The sequence below is a fragment of the Pseudophryne corroboree genome, chromosome 9, assembly GCF_028390025.1.
Source record: "Pseudophryne corroboree isolate aPseCor3 chromosome 9, aPseCor3.hap2, whole genome shotgun sequence".
NCBI classification, from domain to species: Eukaryota; Metazoa; Chordata; class Amphibia; order Anura; family Myobatrachidae; genus Pseudophryne; species Pseudophryne corroboree.
Window position 1 is genome coordinate 419,817,580 of NC_086452.1, and position 21,526 is coordinate 419,839,105.

The window sequence follows — 21,526 nt, forward strand, 5'->3', positions numbered from 1 at the left end:
AATGGGGAAAATCCAAATAAACCTATTGAACTGAGGGTCTCAAGGAGGGCCAGGGCTAGGGTGTTTGGCACCCCCCTGCAAATAAAAAAATTGCGCCCTCCCATACATAAATGGACAGCGTGCACCACAAAAGGAGTGTGGTCTCACAAGGAAGGGGTGTGGCCACACAATAGTGACCCCCAACTCAAATTACGCCACATAGTATCACAATCTTATTCACATTAAATCGCACATAGTGCCCCATATTCATATTACACCACATAGTAGTGTACCCTATACACGTGCCTCTTATACACAATACCCACAGTATTGTCCCTTACACACATAATGCCCACAGTAGTAGTGCCCCTTACACATGACGCTCACAGTAGTAGTGCACCTTATACATAATGTCCACAGTAGTAGTGCCCCTTACACATGACGCTCACAGTAGTAGTGCACCTTATACATAATGTCCACAGTAGTAGTGCCAAACATAACACCCACAGTAGTAGTGCCCCTTACAGATATTGCTCATAGTAGTAGTGCCACACATAATGCCCACAGTAGTAGTGCCACACATAAAGCCCACAGTAGTAGCGCCTTACATAACGCCCACAGCGGTAGTGCCACACAATAATGCCTACAGTAGTAGTGACACACATAATGCCCACAGTAGTAGTGCTACACATAATGCCCACAGTAGTATTGCCACACATAACACCCACAGTAGTAGTGCCACATATAATTCCCCTTACACTAGAAGTGCCCCTTACACTTATGTCCTCAGGAGGATGGGAGGGGAAAGAGGGGGGAGTGCGGTACTTACTGCACACAGCGAGAGAGTGCTGCCGTTGCCACTGCCAAAGGTGTAGCAGGTAGGAGGAGAGATGAGGGACCAAGCCAGAGAGACCTGCACTGGAGCAGCGCTTCATGCTACTGGCCTGTTGCCTGTCCTACAGTGTGACAGACATAGTGGTAGAAGACAGCAGAGCAGGGAGAGTGCCTCTTCAGCACAACGCTTCCCTGCTTTGCAGGAGCTGTTGAGTGGTTCGCGTCGGCTCTGATCTCAAGCTGAGTTGATGCCTTATACACCAAAAACGCAGATGTAAAATGTGGTTTATACCAGGCTTAATAGTGGTCATAGTGAGCACTATTCTATTGTACCGGTTCTGGTCCAGGTCCTCTATTGTACCGGTTTAATAGAAGAATTGAAGGCAGATATGCCGGATGTGGCTTAAACCACAAGGCTGGAGCTGGCCCTGGTGCTGATCACATGGTTGTTCCAGCCTATGGGTGAGTTAGGGGTGTGTTAGGTGATACTGTTAGTGTAGTGTTTCGTACTGTAGGCCCCGGCCTCTGTGGTTGGTGAAGCATTCCATCCTCCATTGCCTGTTGCTAGTGTTTTTTTGTTTGCTCAGGTCTGGCCGTCCTTTCTTTGCCACCATACAGAAATAATTGATTACATCATAAATCTGACCAATTTCTGCCACAGTTATGTCTATCGGGGGAATTCAAATGTTTGAAAAGTTGGTGGGTGTCTGTTTTTTTCTGTCTATTAGATAGGAAAAAACAGACACTCAACTGACTTTTCTCTGACGTCCTAAGTGGATGCTGGGACTCCGTAAGGACCATGGGGAATAGCGGCTCCGCAGGAGACTGGGCACAACTAAAGAAAGCTTTAGGACTACCTGGTGTGCACTGGCTCCTCCCACTATGACCCTCCTCCAGACCTCAGTTAGAATCTTGTGCCCGGCTGAGCTGGATGCAAACTAGGGGCTCTCCTGAGCTCCTAGAAAGAAAGTATATTTAGGTTTTTTATTTTACAGTGAGATCTGCTGGCAACAGACTCACTGCAGCGAGGGACTAAGGGGAGAAGAAGCGAACCTACCTAACAGGTGGTAGTTTGGGCTTCTTAGGCTACTGGACACCATTAGCTCCAGAGGGATCGACCGCAGGACCCGACCTTGGTGTTCGTTCCCGGAGCCGCGCCGCCGGCCCCCTTACAGAGCCAGAAGCAAGAAGTGTTCCGGAAAATCGGCGGCAGAAGACTTCTGTCTTCAACAAGGTAGCGCACAGCACTGCAGCTGTGCGCCATTGCTCGTCATGCACACCTCACACTCCGGTCACTGATGGGTGCAGGGCGCCGGGGGGGGGGGGGGGGGCGCCCTGAGGGCAATTTAAGACACCTTGGCTGGCAAATCATCACAATATATAGTCCCAGGGCTATATATGTGATAAATTACCCCTGCCAGAATCCATAAAAAAGCGGGAGAAAAGTCAGCCGAAAAAGGGGCGGGGCTATCTCCCTCAGCACACTGGCACCATTTTTTCTTCACAGTGCAGCTGGAAGACAGCTCCCCAGGCTCTCCCCTGTAGTTTTCAGGCTCAAATGGTTAAAAAGAGAGGGGGGGCACTAAATTTAGGCGCAATATATGTATACAAGCAGCTATTGGGGGAAAAATCACTCAGTTATAGTGTTAATCCCTGCATTATATAGCGCTCTGGTGTGTGCTGGCATACTCTCTCTCTGTCTCCCCAAAGGACTTTGTGGGGTCCTGTCCTCAGTCAGAGCATTCCCTGTGTGTGTGCGGTGTGTCGGTACGGCTGTGTCGACATGTTGGATGAGGAAGGTTACGTGGAGGCGGAGCAGAGGCCGATAAATGGGATGTCGCCCCCTGTGGGGCCGACACCAGAGTGGATGGATAGGTGGAAGGTATTAACCGACAATGTCAACTCCTTACATAAAAGGCTGGATGACGTAACAGCTGTGGGACAGCCGGCTTCTCAGCCCGCGCCTGCCCAGGCGTCTCAAAGGCCATCAAGGGCTCAAAAAGCGCCCGTTACCTCAGATGGCAGACACAGATGTCGACACGGAGTCTGACTCCAGTGTCGACGAGGATGAGATATATACACAATCCACTAGGAACATCCGTTACATGATCTCGGCAATGAAAAATGTGTTAAACATTTCTGACATGAACCCAAGTACCACATAAAAGGGGTTTTATTTTTGGGGAGAAAAAGCAGCCAGTGTTTTGTTCCCCCATCAGATGAATGAATGAAGTGTGTAAAGAAGCGTAGGTTCCCCCGATAAGAAACTGGTAATTTCTAAAAAGTTACTGATGGCGTACCCTTTCCCGCCAGAGGATAGGTCACGTTGGGAGATATCCCCTAGGGTGGATAAGGCGCTCACACGTTTGTCAAAAAAGGTGGCACTGCTAACTGTTTTGCTAACATAGAGCATATTAAAGTAGGATGCACAGTGGGATATTTGCCGGCTGGCATCCAGAATTAATGCAATGTCCATTCTGCCAGGAGGGTATTAGAAACCCGGCAGTGGACAGGTGATGCTGCCTTTAAAAGGCACATGGAGATTCTGCCTTATAAGGGTGAGGAATTGTTTGGGGAGGGTCTCTGGGACCTCGTATCAACAGCAACAGCTGGGAAGAAATTTTTTTAACTCCGGTTTCCTTAGAGACTAAGAAAGCACCGTATTTTCAGGTACAGTCCTTTCGGCTTCAGAAAAGCAAGCGGGTCAAAGGCGCTTCCTTTCTGCACAGAGGCAAGGGAAGAAGGAAAAAGCTGTACCAGACAGCCAGTTCCCAGGATCAAAAATCTTCCCCCGCTTCCTCTGAGTCCACCGCATGACGCTGGGGCTCCACAGGTGGAGACAGGTGCGGTGGGGGCGCGTCTCGGGAACTTCAGGGACCAGTGGGCTCGCCCACAGGTGGATCCCTAGGTTCTGCAAGTAGTATCACAGGGATACAAGCTGGAGTTCGAGGCGACTCCCCCTCGCCGTTACCTCACATCAGCCTTGCCTGCTGCCCTCGGAGGAAGGTAGTACTGGCGGCAATTCACAAGCTGTACTTCCAGCAGGTGAAATCAAGGTACCCCTCCTTCAACAAGGCCGGGGTTACTATTCCAAAATGTTGTGGTACTACTGAAACCAGACGGTTCGGTGAGACCCATTCTAAAATTGAAATCCTTGAACACTTATATACGAAGGTTCAAGTTCAAAATGGAATCGCTCAGGGCGATTATTGCAAGCCTGGAGAATTTCATGGTATCACTGGACATCAAGGATGCTTACCTGCATGTCCCTATTTACCCTCTTCACCAGGAGTACCTCAAAATTGTGGTACAGGATTGTCATTACCATTTCCAGACGTTGCCGTTGGTCTGTCCCCGGCACCGAGGTATTTACCAAGGTAATGGCCGAAATAATTATCCCGTACTTGGACGATCTCCTTATAAAGGCGAGGTCCAGGGAGCAGTTGTTCATCGGAGTAGCACTATCTCGGGAAGTGCTACAACAGCACGGCTAGTTTCTGAATATTCCAAAGTCGCAGCTGGTTCCTACGACGCGTCTACTGTTCCTGGGTATGGTTCAGTCCAAGGAGTTGTCGTCTCTGGACAGAGACCTCCTAATACAAATACAGGTATCGGTGCATCAATGCACGCGAGCCCTGGGAAAGATGGTAGCTTCTTACGAAGAAATTCCATTCGCCAGGTCCCATGCAAGGATCTTCCAGTGGGATCTGTGGGACAAATGGTCCGGGATGCATCTTCAGATGCATCGGCGGATAACCCGGTCTCCAAGGGCCAGGGTGTCGCTGTTGTGGTGGCTGCAGAGTGCTCATCTTCTAGGGGGCCGCAGATTCGGCATACAGGACTGGGTCCTGGTGACCACGGATGCCAGCCTTCGAGGCTGGGGGGCAGTCACACAGGGAAGAAACTTCCAAGGCTATGGAAAAGTCAGGAGACTTCCCTACACATAAATATTCTGGAACTAAGGGCCATTTACAATGCCCTAAGTCAGGCTAGACCCTGCTTCAACACCGGCCGGTGCTGATCCAGTCAGACAACATCACGGCGGTCGCTCATGTAAACCGACAGGGCGGCACAAGAAGCAGGATGGCGATGGCAGAAGCCACAAGGATTCTCTGATGGGCGGAAAATCATGTGTTAGCACTGTCAGCAGTGTTCATTCCCGGAGTGGACAACTGAGAAGCAGACTTTTTCAGATGACACGACCTCCACCCGGGAGAGTGGGGACTTCATCCAGAAGTCTTCCAAATGATTGTAAACCGTTGGGAAAGGCCACAGGTGGACATAATGGCGTCCCGCCTCAACAAACAGCTACAAAGATATTGCGCCAGGTCAAGGGACCCTCAGGCGATAGCTGTGGACGCTCTGGTAACACCGTGTGTGTACCAGTCGGTGTATGTGTTCCCTTCTCTGCCTCTCTTACCCAGGGTAATGAGAATAATAAGAAGGAGAGGAGTAAGAACTATACTCATTGTTCCGGGTTGGCCAAGAAGAGCTTGGTACCCAGAACTCCAAGAAATGATCTCAGAGGACCCATGGCCTCTGCCGCTCAGACAGGACCTGCTGCAGCAGGGGGCCTGTCTGTTCCAAGACGTACCGCGGCTGCGTTTGACGGCCTGGTGGTTGAACGCCGGATCCTGAAGGAAAAGGGCATTCCGGAGGAAGTTATCCCTACGCTATTTAAAGCTAGGACAGAAGTGAACGCAAACCATTATCACCGCATATGGTGGAAATATGTTGCGTGCTGTGAGGTCAGGAAGGCCCCAAAGGAGAAATTTCAGCTAGGTCGATTTCTGCACTTCCTACAGTCAGAGGTGACTATGGGCCTAAAATTGGGTTCCATTAAGGTCCAGTTTTCGGCTCTATCGATTTTCTTCCAAAATAGAACTGGCTTCACTGCCTGAAGTTCAGACGTTTGTTAAGGGAGTGCTGCATAGTCAGCCCCCGTTTGTGCCTCAAGTGGCACCGTGGGATCTCAACGTGGTGTTGGATTTCCTGAAGTCGCATTGGGTTGAGCCACTTAAATCCGTGGAGCTACAATACCTCACGTGGAAAGTGATCATGCTGTGGGCCTTGGCGTTGGCCAGGCGTGTATCAGAATTGGCGGCTTTGTCATACAAAAGCCCTTATCTGTATTTTATATGGATAAGGCGGAATTGAGGACTCGTTCCCAATTCCTTCCTAAGGTGGTATCAGTTTTTCATGTGAACCAACCTGTTGTGGTGCCTGCGGCTACTTGGGACTTGGAGGATTCCAAGTTACTGGAAGTAGTCAGGGTCCTGAAAAGTATATGTTTCCAGGACGGCTGGAGTCAGGAAAACTGACTCGCTATTTATCCTGTATGCACCCAACAAGCTGGGTGCTCCTGCTTCTAAGCAGACTATTGCTCGCTGGATCTGTAGCACGATTCAACTTGCACATGCTGCGGCTGGACTGCCGCACCCTAAATCTGTAAAAGCCCATTCCACGAGGAAAGTGGGCTCTTCTTGGGCGGCTGCCCGAGGGGTCTCGGCTTTACAACTTTGCCGAGCTGTTACTTGGTCGGGTTCAAACATTTTTGCAAGAGTCTACAAGTTTGATACCCTGGCTGAGGAGGACCTAGAGGTAGCTCATTTGGTGCTGCTGAGTCTTCCGCACTCTCCCGCCCGTTTGGGAGCTTTGGTATAATCCCCATGGTCCTTACGGAGTCCCAGCATCCACTTAGGATGTCAGAGAAAATAAGATTTTACTCACCGGTAAATCTATTTCTCGTAGTCCGTAGTGGATGCTGGGCGCCCATCCCAAGTGCGGATTGTCTGCAATACTTGTTTATAGTTATTGCTTAACTAAAGGGTTATTGTTGAGCCATCTGTTGAGAGGCTCAGTTATATTTCATACTGTTAACTGGGTATAGTATCACGAGTTATACGGTGTGATTGGTGTGGCTGGTATGAGTCTTACCCGGGATTCAAAATCCTTCCTTATTGTGTCACCTCTTCCGGGAACAGTATCCTAACTGAGGTCTGGAGGAGGGTCATAGTGGGAGGAGCCAGTGCACACCAGGTAGTCCTAAAGCTTTCTTTAGTTGTGCCCAGTCTCCTGCGGAGCCGCTATTCCCCATGGTCCTTACGGAGTCCCAGCATCCACTACGGACTACGAGAAATAGATTTACCGGTGAGTAAAATCTTATTTTCAAACAATTGAAAATCCCCCTGTGTCTTTATTTTAGTACGTGAATCTTATATTAGGTATCAGTTAAAGCTGTAAGATAAATGATCTGGCTGGCATAGGGGACACCCCTCAGCCAATAGGAATGTAATAATATTTTAATGAAGTGTACTATATTTGAAAGAGTTTGTCTGCGTCTGGACAATGTTACTATCTATCTATCTATCTATCTATCTATCTATCTATCTATCTATCCACATATACACACAAATTTATGTTAAGAACATTATAGAGGACACTATAGAGAATGCAGATAATAGTGTATTAAACCACAATAAGGGGCCCATTTCTTTTTTATTGAGTTTTAGACACGATACATAGAATTTCTTATCACCGCTATTCGGGGTTGCCACAAGGAAGTTGGAAGGGAAATGACGAAGGAGGAACTAAGGGGGAAGAGGGGAGGAACATATGAAGTGGGAGGTGAGAAGGGTGCAGGGCTGGTCACACAGTACTAGCAGGGCCGGCCCTAGGCATAGGCAAACTAGGCAAATACTTAGGGCATTTGATATGCCATGGGGCACAAGCAGCTTCTGCTGATTAAAATGATATGCAGCATGCCTATATTCTGTGTGTTACTGCGGCTGTATTTGCATACGAAATGCTACGTTACAGTGACAGTGTATTCATGGAAATCATTGTAACACAGCATTTCATATGCAGATACAGTCACAGTCGCACACAGAATATAGGTACAGTATGCCACATATAATTTGAATCAGCAGAAGCTGCTTGTGCATCCTAAATTGCTAGCCACATAGTAATGTAAGTAAGACGCATTTTCATAAAAAAAAGGCACCCAACGTTAGCAAAGCTGCCAGCAGGAATCTGCTGCTGCATGGCGTATTGAGGCAAGATGTATGAGGACACTAGAGATGAGCGGGTTCGGTTCCTCGGAATCCGAACCCGCCCGAACTTCAGCTTTTTTTACACGGATCCGAGCGACTCGGATCTTCCCGCCTTGCTCGGTTAACCCGAGCGCGCCCGAACGTCATCATGACGCTGTCGGATTCTCGCGAGGCTCGGATTCTATCGCGAGACTCGGATTCTATATAAGGAGCCGCGCGTCGCCGCCATTTTCACACGTGCATTGAGATTGATAGGGAGAGGACGTGGCTAGCGTCCTCTCCATTTAGATTAGAAGAGAGAGAGTGAGATTGAGACAGAGACACTTGATTTACTGGTGCTTAGGAGTACTAGAGAGTGCAGAGTTTACTAGTGACTGACCACTGACCAGTGACCACCAGTGCAGTTTTATTTAATATAATCCGTTCTCTGCCTGAAAAAAACGATACACAGTGACTCAGTCACATACCATATCTGTGCTCAGCCCAGTGTGCTGCATCATCTATGTATAATATCTGACTGTGCTCACACAGCTTAATTGTGGGGGAGACTGGGGAGCAGTTATAGGTTATAGCAGGAGCCAGGAGTACATACATATTATTAAAATTAAACAGTGCACACTTTTGCTGCAGGAGTGCCACTGCCAGTGTGACTGACCAGTGACCTGACCACACTGACCACCAGTATAGTATACTATATTGTGATTGCCTGAAAAAGTTAAACACTCGTCGTGTGACTTGTGTGGTGTTTTTTTATTCTATAAAAAACTCATTCTGCTGACAGACAGTGTCCAGCAGGTCCGTCATTATATAATATATACCTGTCCGGCTGCAGTAGTGATATATATATATTTTTTATATCATTATTTATCATCCAGTCGCAGCAGACACAGTACGGTAGTTCACGGCTGTAGCTACCTCTGTGTCGGCACTCGGCAGTCCATCCATAATTGTATACCACCTACCCGTGGTTTTTTTTTTCTTTCTTCTTTATACATACTACATCTCATTATCATCCAGTCTATATTAGCAGCAGACACAGTACAGTACGGTAGTCCACGGCTGTAGCTACCTCTGTGTCGGCACTCGGCAGTCCATCCATAATTGTATACCACCTACCCGTGGTTTTTTTTCTCTTCTTTATACATACTACATCTCATTATCATCCAGTCTATATTAGCAGCAGACACAGTACAGTACGGTAGTCCACGGCTGTAGCTACCTCTGTGTCGGCACTCGGCAGTCCATCCATAATTGTATACCACCTACCCGTGGTTTTTTTTTCTTTCTTCTTTATACATACTACATCTCATTATCAACCAGTCTATATTAGCAGCAGACACAGTACAGTACGGTAGTCCACGGCTGTAGCTACCTCTGTGTCGGCACTCGGCAGTCCGTCCATAATTGTATACCACCTACCCGTGGTTTTTTTTTCTTTCTTCTTTATACATACTACATCTCATTATCATCCAGTCTATATTAGCAGCAGACACAGTACAGTACGGTAGTCCACGGCTGTAGCTACCTCTGTGTCGGCACTCGGCAGTCCATCCATAATTGTATACCACCTACCCGTGGTTTTTTTTTTCTTTCTTCTTTATACATACTACATCTCATTATCATCCAGTCTATATTAGCAGCAGACACAGTACAGTACGGTAGTCCATGGCTGTAGCTACCTCTGTGTCGGCACTCGGCAGTCCATCCATAATTGTATACCACCTACCCGTGGTTTTTTTTTCTTTCTTCTTTATACATACTACATCTCATTATCAACCAGTCTATATTAGCAGCAGACACAGTACAGTACGGTAGTCCACGGCTGTAGCTACCTCTGTGTCGGCACTCGGCAGTCCGTCCATAATTGTATACCACCTACCCGTGGTTTTTTTTTCTTTCTTCTTTATACATACTACATCTCATTATCATCCAGTCTATATTAGCAGCAGACACAGTACAGTACGGTAGTCCACGGCTGTAGCTACCTCTGTGTCGGCACTCGGCAGTCCATCCATAATTGTATACCACCTACCGTGGTTTTTTTTTTTCTTCTTTATACATACTACATCTCATTATCATCCAGTCTATATTAGCAGCAGACACAGTACAGTACGGTAGTCCACGGCTGTAGCTACCTCTGTGTCGGGACTCGGCAGTCCATCCATAATTGTATACCACCTACCCGTGGTTTTTTTTTCTTTCTTCTTTATACATACTACATCTCATTATCAACCAGTCTATATTAGCAGCAGACACAGTACAGTACGGTAGTCCACGGCTGTAGCTACCTCTGTGTCGGCACTCGGCAGTCCGTCCATAATTGTATACCACCTACCCGTGGTTTTTTTTTCTTTCTTCTTTATACATACTACATCTCATTATCAACCAGTCTATATTAGCAGCAGACACAGTACAGTACGGTAGTCCACGGCTGTAGCTACCTCTGTGTCGGCACTCGGCAGTCCGTCCATAATTGTATACCACCTACCCGTGGTTTTTTTTTCTTTCTTCTTTATACATACTACATCTCATTATCATCCAGTCTATATTAGCAGCAGACACAGTACAGTACGGTAGTCCACGGCTGTAGCTACCTCTGTGTCGGCACTCGGCAGTCCATCCATAATTGTATACCACCTACCCGTGGTTTTTTTTCTTTCTTCTTTATACATACTACATCTCATTATCAACCAGTCTATATTAGCAGCAGACACAGTACAGTACGGTAGTCCACGGCTGTAGCTACCTCTGTGTCGGCACTCGGCAGTCCATCCATAATTGTATACTAGTATCCATCCATCTCCATTGTTTACCTGAGGTGCCTTTTAGTTGTGCCTATTAAAATATGGAGAACAAAAATGTTGAGGTTCCAAAATTAGGGAAAGATCAAGATCCACTTCCACCTCGTGCTGAAGCTGCTGCCACTAGTCATGGCCGAGACGATGAAATGCCAGCAACGTCGTCTGCCAAGGCCGATGCCCAATGTCATAGTACAGAGCATGTCAAATCCAAAACACCAAATATCAGTAAAAAAAGGACTCCAAAACCTAAAATAAAATTGTCGGAGGAGAAGCGTAAACTTGCCAATATGCCATTTACCACACGGAGTGGCAAGGAACGGCTGAGGCCCTGGCCTATGTTCATGGCTAGTGGTTCAGCTTCACATGAGGATGGAAGCACTCAGCCTCTCGCTAGAAAACTGAAAAGACTCAAGCTGGCAAAAGCACCGCAAAGAACTGTGCGTTCTTCGAAATCCCAAATCCACAAGGAGAGTCCAATTGTGTCGGTTGCGATGCCTGACCTTCCCAACACTGGACGTGAAGAGCATGCGCCTTCCACCATTTGCACGCCCCCTGCAAGTGCTGGAAGGAGCACCCGCAGTCCAGTTCCTGATAGTCAGATTGAAGATGTCAGTGTTGAAGTACACCAGGATGAGGAGGATATGGGTGTTGCTGGCGCTGGGGAGGAAATTGACAAGGAGGATTCTGATGGTGAGGTGGTTTGTTTAAGTCAGGCACCCGGGGAGACACCTGTTGTCCGTGGGAGGAATATGGCCGTTGACATGCCTGGTGAAAATACCAAAAAAATCAGCTCTTCGGTGTGGAAGTATTTCACCAGAAATGCGGACAACATTTATCAAGCCGTGTGTTCCCTTTGTCAAGCTGTAATAAGTAGGGGTAAGGACGTTAACCACCTCGGAACATCCTCCCTTATACGTCACCTGCAGCGCATTCATAATAAGTCAGTGACAAGTTCAAAAACTTTGGCCGACAGCGGAAGCAGTCCACTGACCAGTAAATCCCTTCCTCTTGTAACCAAGCTCACGCAAACCACCCCACCAACTCCCTCAGTGTCAATTTCCTCCTTCCCCAGGAATGCCAATAGTCCTGCAGGCCATGTCACTGGCAATTCTGACGAGTCCTCTCCTGCCTGGGATTCCTCCGATGCATCCTTGCGTGTAACGCCTACTGCTGCTGGCACTGCTGTTGTTGCTGCTGGGAGTCGATGGTCATCCCAGAGGGGAAGTCGTAAGCCCACTTGTACTACTTCCAGTAAGCAATTGACTGTCCAACAGTCCTTTGCGAGGAAGATGAAATATCACAGCAGTCATCCTGCTGCAAAGCGGATAACTGAGGCCTTGACAACTATGTTGGTGTTAGACGTGCGTCTGGTATCCGCCGTTAGTTCACAGGGAACTAGACAATTTATTGAGGCAGTGTGCCCCCGTTAACAAATACCATCTAGGTTCCACTTCTCTAGGCAGGCGATACCGAGAATGTACACGGACGTCAGAAAAAGACTCACCAGTGTCCTAAAAAATGCAGTTGTACCCAATGTCCACTTAACCACGGACATGTGGACAAGTGGAGCAGGGCAGGGTCAGGACTATATGACTGTGACAGCCCACTGGGTAGATGTATGGACTCCCGCCGCAAGAACAGCAGCGGCGGCACCAGTAGCAGCATCTCGCAAACGCCAACTCTTTCCTAGGCAGGCTACGCTTTGTATCACCGCTTTCCAGAATACGCACACAGCTGAAAACCTCTTACGGCAACTGAGGAAGATCATCGCGGAATGGCTTACCCCAATTGGACTCTCCTGTGGATTTGTGGCATCGGACAACGCCAGCAATATTGTGTGTGCATTAAATATGGGCAAATTCCAGCACGTCCCATGTTTTGCACATACCTTGAATTTGGTGGTGCAGAATTTTTTAAAAAACGACAGGGGCGTGCAAGAGATGCTGTCGGTGGCCAGAAGAATTGCGGGACACTTTCGGCGTACAGGCACCACGTACAGAAGACTGGAGCACCACCAAAAACTACTGAACCTGCCCTGCCATCATCTGAAGCAAGAAGTGGTAACGAGGTGGAATTCAACCCTCTATATGCTTCAGAGGTTGGAGGAGCAGCAAAAGGTCATTCAAGCCTATACAATTGAGCACGATATAGGAGGTGGAATGCACCTGTCTCAAGTGCAGTGGAGAATGATTTCAACGTTGTGCAAGGTTCTGATGCCCTTTGAACTTGCCACACGTGAAGTCAGTTCAGACACTGCCAGCCTGAATCAGGTCATTCCCCTCATCAGGCTTTTGCAGAAGAAGCTGGAGACATTGAAGGAGGAGCTAACACGGAGCGATTCCGCTAGGCATGTGGGACTTGTGGATGGAGCCCTTAATTCGCTTAACAAGGATTCACGGGTGGTCAATCTGTTGAAATCAGAGCACTACATTTTGGCCACCGTGCTCGATCCTAGATTTAAAACCTACCTTGGATCTCTCTTTCCGGCAGACACAAGTCTGCTGGGGTTGAAAGACCTGCTGGTGAGAAAATTGTCAAGTCAAGCGGAACGCGACCTGTCAACATCTCCTCCTTCACATTCTCCCGCAACTGGGGGTGCGAGGAAAAGGCTCAGAATTCCGAGCCCACCCGCTGGCGGTGATGCAGGGCAGTCTGGAGCGACTGCTGATGCTGACATCTGGTCCGGACTGAAGGACCTGACAACGATTACGGACATGTCGTCTACTGTCACTGCATATGATTCTCTCAACATTGAAAGAATGGTGGAGGATTATATGAGTGACCGCATCCAAGTAGGCACGTCACACAGTCCGTACTTATACTGGCAGGAAAAAGAGGCAATTTGGAGGCCCTTGCACAAACTGGCTTTATTCTACCTAAGTTGCCCTCCCACAAGTGTGTACTCCGAAAGAGTGTTTAGTGCCGCCGCTCACCTTGTCAGCAATCGGCGTACGAGGTTACATCCAGAAAATGTGGAGAAGATGATGTTCATTAAAATGAATTATAATCAATTCCTCCGCGGAGACATTGACCAGCAGCAATTGCCTCCACAAAGTACACAGGGAGCTGAGATGGTGGATTCCAGTGGGGACGAATTGATAATCTGTGAGGAGGGGGATGTACACGGTGATATATCGGAGGATGATGATGAGGTGGACATCTTGCCTCTGTAGAGCCAGTTTGTGCAAGGAGAGATTAATTGCTTCTTTTTTGGGGGGGGTCCAAACCAACCCGTCATATCAGTCACAGTCGTGTGGCAGACCCTGTCACTGAAATGATGGGTTGGTTAAAGTGTGCATGTCCTGTTTTGTTTATACAACATAAGGGTGGGTGGGAGGGCCCAAGGACAATTCCATCTTGCACCTCTTTTTTCTTTTCTTTTTCTTTGCGTCATGTGCTGTTTGGGGAGGGTTTTTTGGAAGGGACATCCTGCGTGACACTGCAGTGACACTCCTAGATGGGCCCGGTGTTTGTGTCGGCCACTAGGGTCGCTTATCTTACTCACACAGTCAGCTACCTCATTGCGCCTCTTTTTTTCTTTGCGTCATGTGCTGTTTGGGGAGGGTTTTTTGGAAGGGACATCCTGCGTGACACTGCAGTGCCACTCCTAGATGGGCCCGGTGTTTGTGTCGGCCACTAGGGTCGCTTATCTTACTCACACAGTCAGCTACCTCATTGCGCCTCTTTTTTTCTTTGCGTCATGTGCTGTTTGGGGAGGGTTTTTTGGAAGGGCCATCCTGCGTGACACTGCAGTGCCACTCCTAGATGGGCCCGGTGTTTGTGTCGGCCACTAGGGTCGCTTATCTTACTCACACAGTCAGCTACCTCATTGCGCCTCTTTTTTTCTTTGCGTCATGTGCTGTTTGGGGAGGGTTTTTTGGAAGGGACATCCTGCGTGACACTGCAGTGCCACTCCTAGATGGGCCCGGTGTTTGTGTCGGCCACTAGGGTCGCTTATCTTACTCACACAGTCAGCTACCTCATTGCGCCTCTTTTTTTCTTTGCGTCATGTGCTGTTTGGGGAGGGTTTTTTGGAAGGGACATCCTGCGTGACACTGCAGTGCCACTCCTAGATGGGCCCGGTGTTTGTGTCGGCCACTAGGGTCGCTTATCTTACTCACACAGCGACCTCGGTGCAAATTTTAGGACTAAAAATAATATTGTGAGGTGTGAGGTATTCAGAATAGACTGAAAATGAGTGGAAATTATGTTTTTTGAGGTTAATAATACTTTGGGATCAAAATGACCCCCAAATTCTATGATTTAAGCTGTTTTTTTTAGGGTTTTTTGAAAAAAACACCCGAATCCAAAACACACCCGAATCCGACAAAAAAAATTCGGTGAGGTTTTGCCAAAACGCGGTCGAACCCAAAACACGGCCGCGGAACCGAACCCAAAACCAAAACACAAAACCCGAAAAATTTCCGGCGCTCATCTCTAGAGGACACATCTGTATCCAAGCAGTGGCAGAGGCCACAGTGTTAGCGGCCATGTGAGTGCTGTGTGCGGGTGGGTTGGTTGTGCAGTAGTGTTCGGCATATGTATAAGGGGCATTATGTGTTATGATGTATACTATAAATGCATTAATAATGTGCGGCAAATGTGTAAGGGGCACTATGTGTGTCATTAGATGTATAAGGGCATTAATAATGTGTGGCATATGTGTAAGGGACATTATGTGTATAAGGGCATTAATAAAGGTTGGCATAATGGTGGTCATTACGAGTTGTTCGCTCGCAAGCTGCTTTTAGCAGCATTGCACACGCTAAGCCGCCGCCTACTGGGAGTGAATCTTAGCTTATCAAAATTGCGAACGAAAGATTAGCAGAATTGCGAATAGACACTTCTTAGCCGTTTCTGAGTAGCTCCACACTTACTCGGCAACTGCGATCAGTTCAGTCAGTTTCGTTCCTGGTTTGACGTCACAAACACACCCAGCGTTCGCCCAGACACTCCCCCGTTTCTTCAGACACTCCCGCGTTTTTCCCAGAAACGGTTGCGTTTTTTCACACACTCCCATAAAACGTCCAGTTTCCGCCCAGAAATACCCACTTCCTGTCAATCACATTACGGTCACCAGAACGAAGAAAAAACCTTGTAATGCCGTGAGTAAAAAACCTAACTGCAAAGCAAATTTACTTGGCGCAGTCGCACTGCGGACATTGCGCATGCGCAATAGCGACTAATCGCTCCATTGCGGAAAAAAAATAACGAGCGAACAACTTGGAATGACCACCAATGTGTAAGGGACATTACTGTATGGTATTATGTGTATAAAGGCATTACTAATGTGTGGCATTATGTGTATAAGGTGCTCTACTGTGTGGCATAGTGTATAGAAAAGGCACTATTGTGTGGTCTATTGTGAATAAAGAGCAATATGGTGTGGTGTAATGTGAATAAGGGGCACTACTGTGAGGAGCAACATTTATACGGTAAAGTGGTACCACTGTGTGATGTAACATAAATTAGGGACATTGGTCCTCATTCCGAGTTGTTCGCTCGCTAGCTGCTTAAAGCAGCATTGCAAACGCTAGGCCGCCGCCCTTCTGGAGTGTATCTTAGTTTAGCAGAATAGCGAACGAAAGATTAGCAAAACTGCTACTAAATAATTCTTTGCAGTTTGTGAGTAGCTCCAGACCTACTCCTAGATTGCGATCAGCTCGGTCCGTTTAGTTCCTGGTTTGACGTCACAAACACTCCCTGCGTTCGGCCAGCCACTCCTGCGTTTTTAGCTGGCACGCCTGCGTTTTTTAGCACACTCCCTGAAAACGCTCAGTTACCACCCAGAAACGCCCCTTTCCTGTCAATCAGTCACCGATCAGCAGTGCGAGTGAAAAGCGCTGCACGAACAACAGCAAAACTGCTAAGTTTTTAGTTAAATAATTAAGCGCATGCGCTCTGCGTACCATGCGCATTTAGCAACAAATCGCAGCATAGCGAAAATCGGCAACGAGCGAACAACTCGGAATGACCACCATTATCGCATGATAAATTGTGAATAAAGTTGCAGTACTGTGTGGCGTAATTTAAATTGGGGGTATGGCCATGCCCCTTCCCATCAAGAACACACCCCTTTTAGGGCTGTGCACCGAATGTGTGCACTGTTTTTATTTAAAATTTAGGGGCGTAAGAGAACACCAAAATGAGTACTGCTATGGGTGATGAACAGTTAAAAAAACAGTTAAACAAACATTGAACAGCATCAAGAAAGAAATCTGGAATATTATGTGGCCTCTCCTCACCTCTGCCATGTGAACACCAGGACCAATGCCTACTACTTCTCTGTCCAAGAACATCATGACTGCCCCCGGGACTACCCCTCAAGCTCAGCATGGAACTGAGGGACGTGCGCATCAGGACCAGACTTTGCTGGGTCAGTTCCATTGGACATTAGTGTGCACCCCACAATCTCACACCCACCCGCACTGCTCTCATGAGACCAGGACATTTATCTTTTTCACAAAATAATGTTAGTACAGTTTTTTTCCTGCAAATGTGTCTTTCTCTTCTCTTTCTTCTTACAGGGTACTTTCCCCCCACTGTGTGCTATTCCCGTAATGTGTACCTCCATTGGTTGCACACCCTGCCAGCAGTAACCTATGCAGTGCGCCCCACATGGCTGCCTCGGATGGTTCCCCTGTGGGCGGGGTGTGCTTCATTTGGATCTTTCCATGCAGGGTATAGCATACGCCTACACACGTGTCAGTTCTCCCATACATGCATTTGGCCCCTATATGGCTCATCTCCCACTGTGTAACCTTGTAGTGCGCCCAACATGGCTGCCTTATCTGGTGCGCTTGTGGATGGGATGAAAAATGCGTGGACCTGATGTTTTTATTGGAACCCTACTCTGAACTTAAGGACTCTGCAATTTCCCCATTTTGTGTTCTCTTCTAGGGGTGGACTATTCCACCCTGGGTAATCCTACGCAGTGCGCCTAAGATGGCTGCCGCACCTGGTGCCTTGTGATGGTGGAATACACAACCCCTGGAGGTTATTACTCAAAATGCCTACACCAATCATGCATTATTCTTTCTGTGTCTTTGTCTGTGTGGTTTATCTTTTGATGTAATACTTAAATCTTCTGTATTATGTGCATTGTGTGAGTTCTAGTTGGCGCCGTAGATGGCTGCCTCGGTGCTGCTCTGCCAAGCAGCCTTAGTTTTTAGTCTTAAATGTATAATATGTCTACTGTACAGTTGCATATGTGCAGTATGAACTCATATGTGTAATGTTTGTAATGTATGCTACGTTTTTTCCTCCATGTTGCTGCTTGGCGATGCATTGTACCACAAAGAATTCCTAGTGTACGTGAGTACACCTTGCCAATAAAGCTGATTCTGATTCTGATGGTGCTGGGAAAGGGGCTCAGGGTCAGAGGCGGAATTAGTGGTGGTGCTAGGGGGCACCAGCCAAAATCTTGCCTAGGGCATCATATTGGTTATGGTCGGCTCTGAGTACTAGCCACACACTGTAGGGGCTGAAGCCATGTGCAGGGGGAGAGGAGGGCCCTGGAGGTTGGCAGATAAGGGCCCTGGAGGAAGGTGGTGAAGTGCTGTAGAGGGGGAGGGGGTGGGATTATCTCTGTACACACACTGACCCAGTACATTTTTGCCCCTAAAATGTTTGGGGGAGGCAGGCCGCCTCCTTGCCTACCCCTGTTCCAGTGCCTATGCTTAGGGAGGAATATAATAGGTAATAGGTTGCAAATTTTCTTTGAGCTTAAATTCTCCAGAAATCATAATGAGATTTTAAAGAATTTTCGCTCAAAGCTAGCAGATGTAACTGAATGTTAAGACTTGCAGTGGCGCACCCAGGGGGGGGGGGTTCCGAGCACCCAGAAACCCCCCTCCACTAAAAAAAAATTATTTTTTTTTTTTTAAAGTTGCATGAGTATTATTAATGGCTGTCTAGCGTCCTCTGCAGCCTGCTGTCTTCCTGGTGGCACTTGTAAATTCAATCAAAGTTTACTTTATTTTAATTTTAGTACATATATATCCATGTGCATACATATATATACACATGTATATACATACATACATATAAACACACACACACACACACATACATATGATATATATACATGTGTATATATATGTGTACTGTTATGTGTACTGTATGTGTGTATATATATATATTAATGTTTAATATGCTATGTATATTTATGTGTGTATATATATATATATATATACACAGTATATATATGTGTAGATATGTATATGTACAGTATATATATATATATATATATATATATATATATAAATATACACACACACACACACACACACACACACACACACACAGACACACTAGTTTTACGGACCCAGCATATACTGGGTCACCTCAGTCCCCACCCCCGTGATTGGCTCCACCCAGTTCTGGAAACCCCCCCATGCAAATCCTGCGTTTGCCACTGACTTGGGAGTAAATGTAATAGCCTCTGATGTTGAAAAACTGGTGATTTTTACTGTTGAGTTTCAAGTCGATGGATGTAATAGAATGTAACTAGAGTCACACACCAGAAATCCACCAGAATCACTCTCCACCATAGACGGATAAAAAGGGGGATGCAGTGCATACTGTACCCCGCACCCCCCCCCCTCTGTATAGGGGCCCCCAGCTACAGCACATTGACATCATGTTAGGGTCTCCTGCCCTGTGCTGCCACGTCGTCATGGCAACCGGGAGACAAGTACTAGCGGAGTAACCTGAGCGCAGCTGATACTCCGGTTCGGGTCTTTTGCTGTGCAGTGGTTACAGGCAGGGGATCCGGTGCTGGTTTTTGTGCTCACAGTCTGTGAGGTCTGAGTGGGGCGTGGACAGCACCTGCTTTATAAGGCCTCTTCTCAGATTAAGCAGATGCTGCTGAATCTTTGTTGGTTAGTCAGTTCCTGAAAATTAGCCAGTACTGTGTAGCTTTGTATTTGTTATTGCTTACTGCATATAGGCCTGGGGATTTGGTACTACACTCTGTCAATCCAGACCTAGCAGTAAGACTGGAGTCAGTCGTTTAGCCTGCTGAGGTTCTTTTGCTATTCTGTGAACCCAGCAAGTTTGTGGCTGTACTTTCAGACCTGCATGCTTAATCCTCTCTCACTGTGCAGGGCGTCCATGTGTCAGTTTAGTGGCAGTAAGCTGAACCTGGGCCCTGCAAGTGAGAATTAGGATTGTGGAGACTCTCCTTGTGTCTACTATTCCATCTCTGACCAAGGAGTTTGCTGCCACACCCGTTGGTAACCCTTTAGGGTTTTGCTGTTGCCCTTAGCAACAGCATTTCGGGTTCTCTACGTATTAAAACACAACATCTTGCTTTTTCCATCTGAGCATTTGTAATACTAGGGAAACACCCAGTTTCTTAGCCTCTGGGCTTCTCTGTTCACTTTGTGTTGGTTTTGTTACCCTATCACTTTCTGTGTACATGATGTCATATTTCCCAGTCTGTCTGTTAGTTCATTTGTTTTGCATCTTTCTCTGTTCAGACACCAGTACATTCCTGCAGGCACTGGTGTGCATAACATATTCAGCAGCCCAATACTCCTGTTGAAATTTTGTGGGAATATGGAGCATACCCCTCAAAATACGTTGCAACAGGTGGTCGATCAGGTGCAGGTCCTGACTCGTCAATTTAGTGATTTGTCCATTAAAATGCACACCTCCCAGGCCGCTGGCGGAGCTCCCGCAGCAGCAGCACCTTCAGGGGTTAAGGAGCCGAAAGTAAATCTTCCGGATCGTTTTTCTGGAGATCGCTCGCAGTTCTTTTGTTTCAAGGAGAGCTGCAAGCTATATTTCCAGCTTAGGCCTCAGTCTTCTGGGTCAGAGATTCAGCGGGTGGGCATAGTGATTTCCTTGCTACAAGGAGACCCACAGGTCTGGGCATATGGGTTGCAGCCTGACTGTCCGTCGCTTAAAAGTGTTGATGCTTTTTTTACGGCACTGGGCATGTTGTATGATGACCCTGACAAGACGGCCTCAGCCGAGGCTCAGATTTCGATCCTTAAGCAAGGGCGAAGGCCAGTTGAGGTTTACTGTACGGAGTTTCGGAGGTTGGCCCATGATACCCAGTGGAATGACCCAGCCCTGAGACACCAGTACCGAAGAGGTCTTTCTAACCAGATAAAAGACCAACTGGTACAATATCCCTTGCCTGATAGCTTGGATCAGCTCATGCAGTTATCCATCCGGGTGGATAGACGGCTGAGAGAGCGTAGGCTTGAAAGGGAGACCGAGGTTTCCTTCTTTCCCAAGGGAACCTCAGACTCTGAGGAATTTTCCGAGGAGCCTATGCAGATTGGGGCTACCCGCCTCTCCTCGCGTGAGAAGACGCGGAGGAGACAGCAGGGGTTGTGTTTGTACTGTGGGAATAAGGGTCATGTGGTAGTATCATGCCCAGAAAAGCCGGAAAACTTCAGGGCCTGAGGGTGATGGGAAATATCCTGTCAGGCCAGAAGTCAGAATTTCCCAAGAAGACTTTTATCATTCCGGTGACCTTGAAGATCCTCGGTCAAACTGTCATGACTGAGGCCTTTGTGGACAGTGGGGCCGACGGGGTTTTTATGGACCGCCAATTCGTCCTGAAACACTCTGTTTCCTTAGTACCCTTGGTGTCGGAAATTGAAATTTGTGGGTTAAACGGGGAACCATTATCCCAGGGTAAAATTACCTCTTGCACTAGCCAGATTTCTTTGTTTATTGGAGCCACACACTCTGAAAAATTGTCCTTTTATGTGACTGTCTGTACTTTTGCCCCATTGGTGTTGGGGTTACCCTGGTTAAGGGCCCACAATCCTCAATTTGACTGGGTCTCTGGGGAGATTCTTAGTTGGGGTACTGATTGTTTCAGGAGTTGCTTGAGCCTTC

At 47.4% G+C, this 21,526-nt stretch overlaps 1 protein-coding gene across 3 annotated transcripts in view; it reads right to left on the reverse strand.

Moving 5' to 3' along the window:
* Positions 1 to 21,526, reverse strand: part of LOC134958375 (kelch-like protein 10) — a 141,350-nt gene that overhangs the window by 30,633 nt on the left and 89,191 nt on the right. The window lies entirely within an intron of this gene.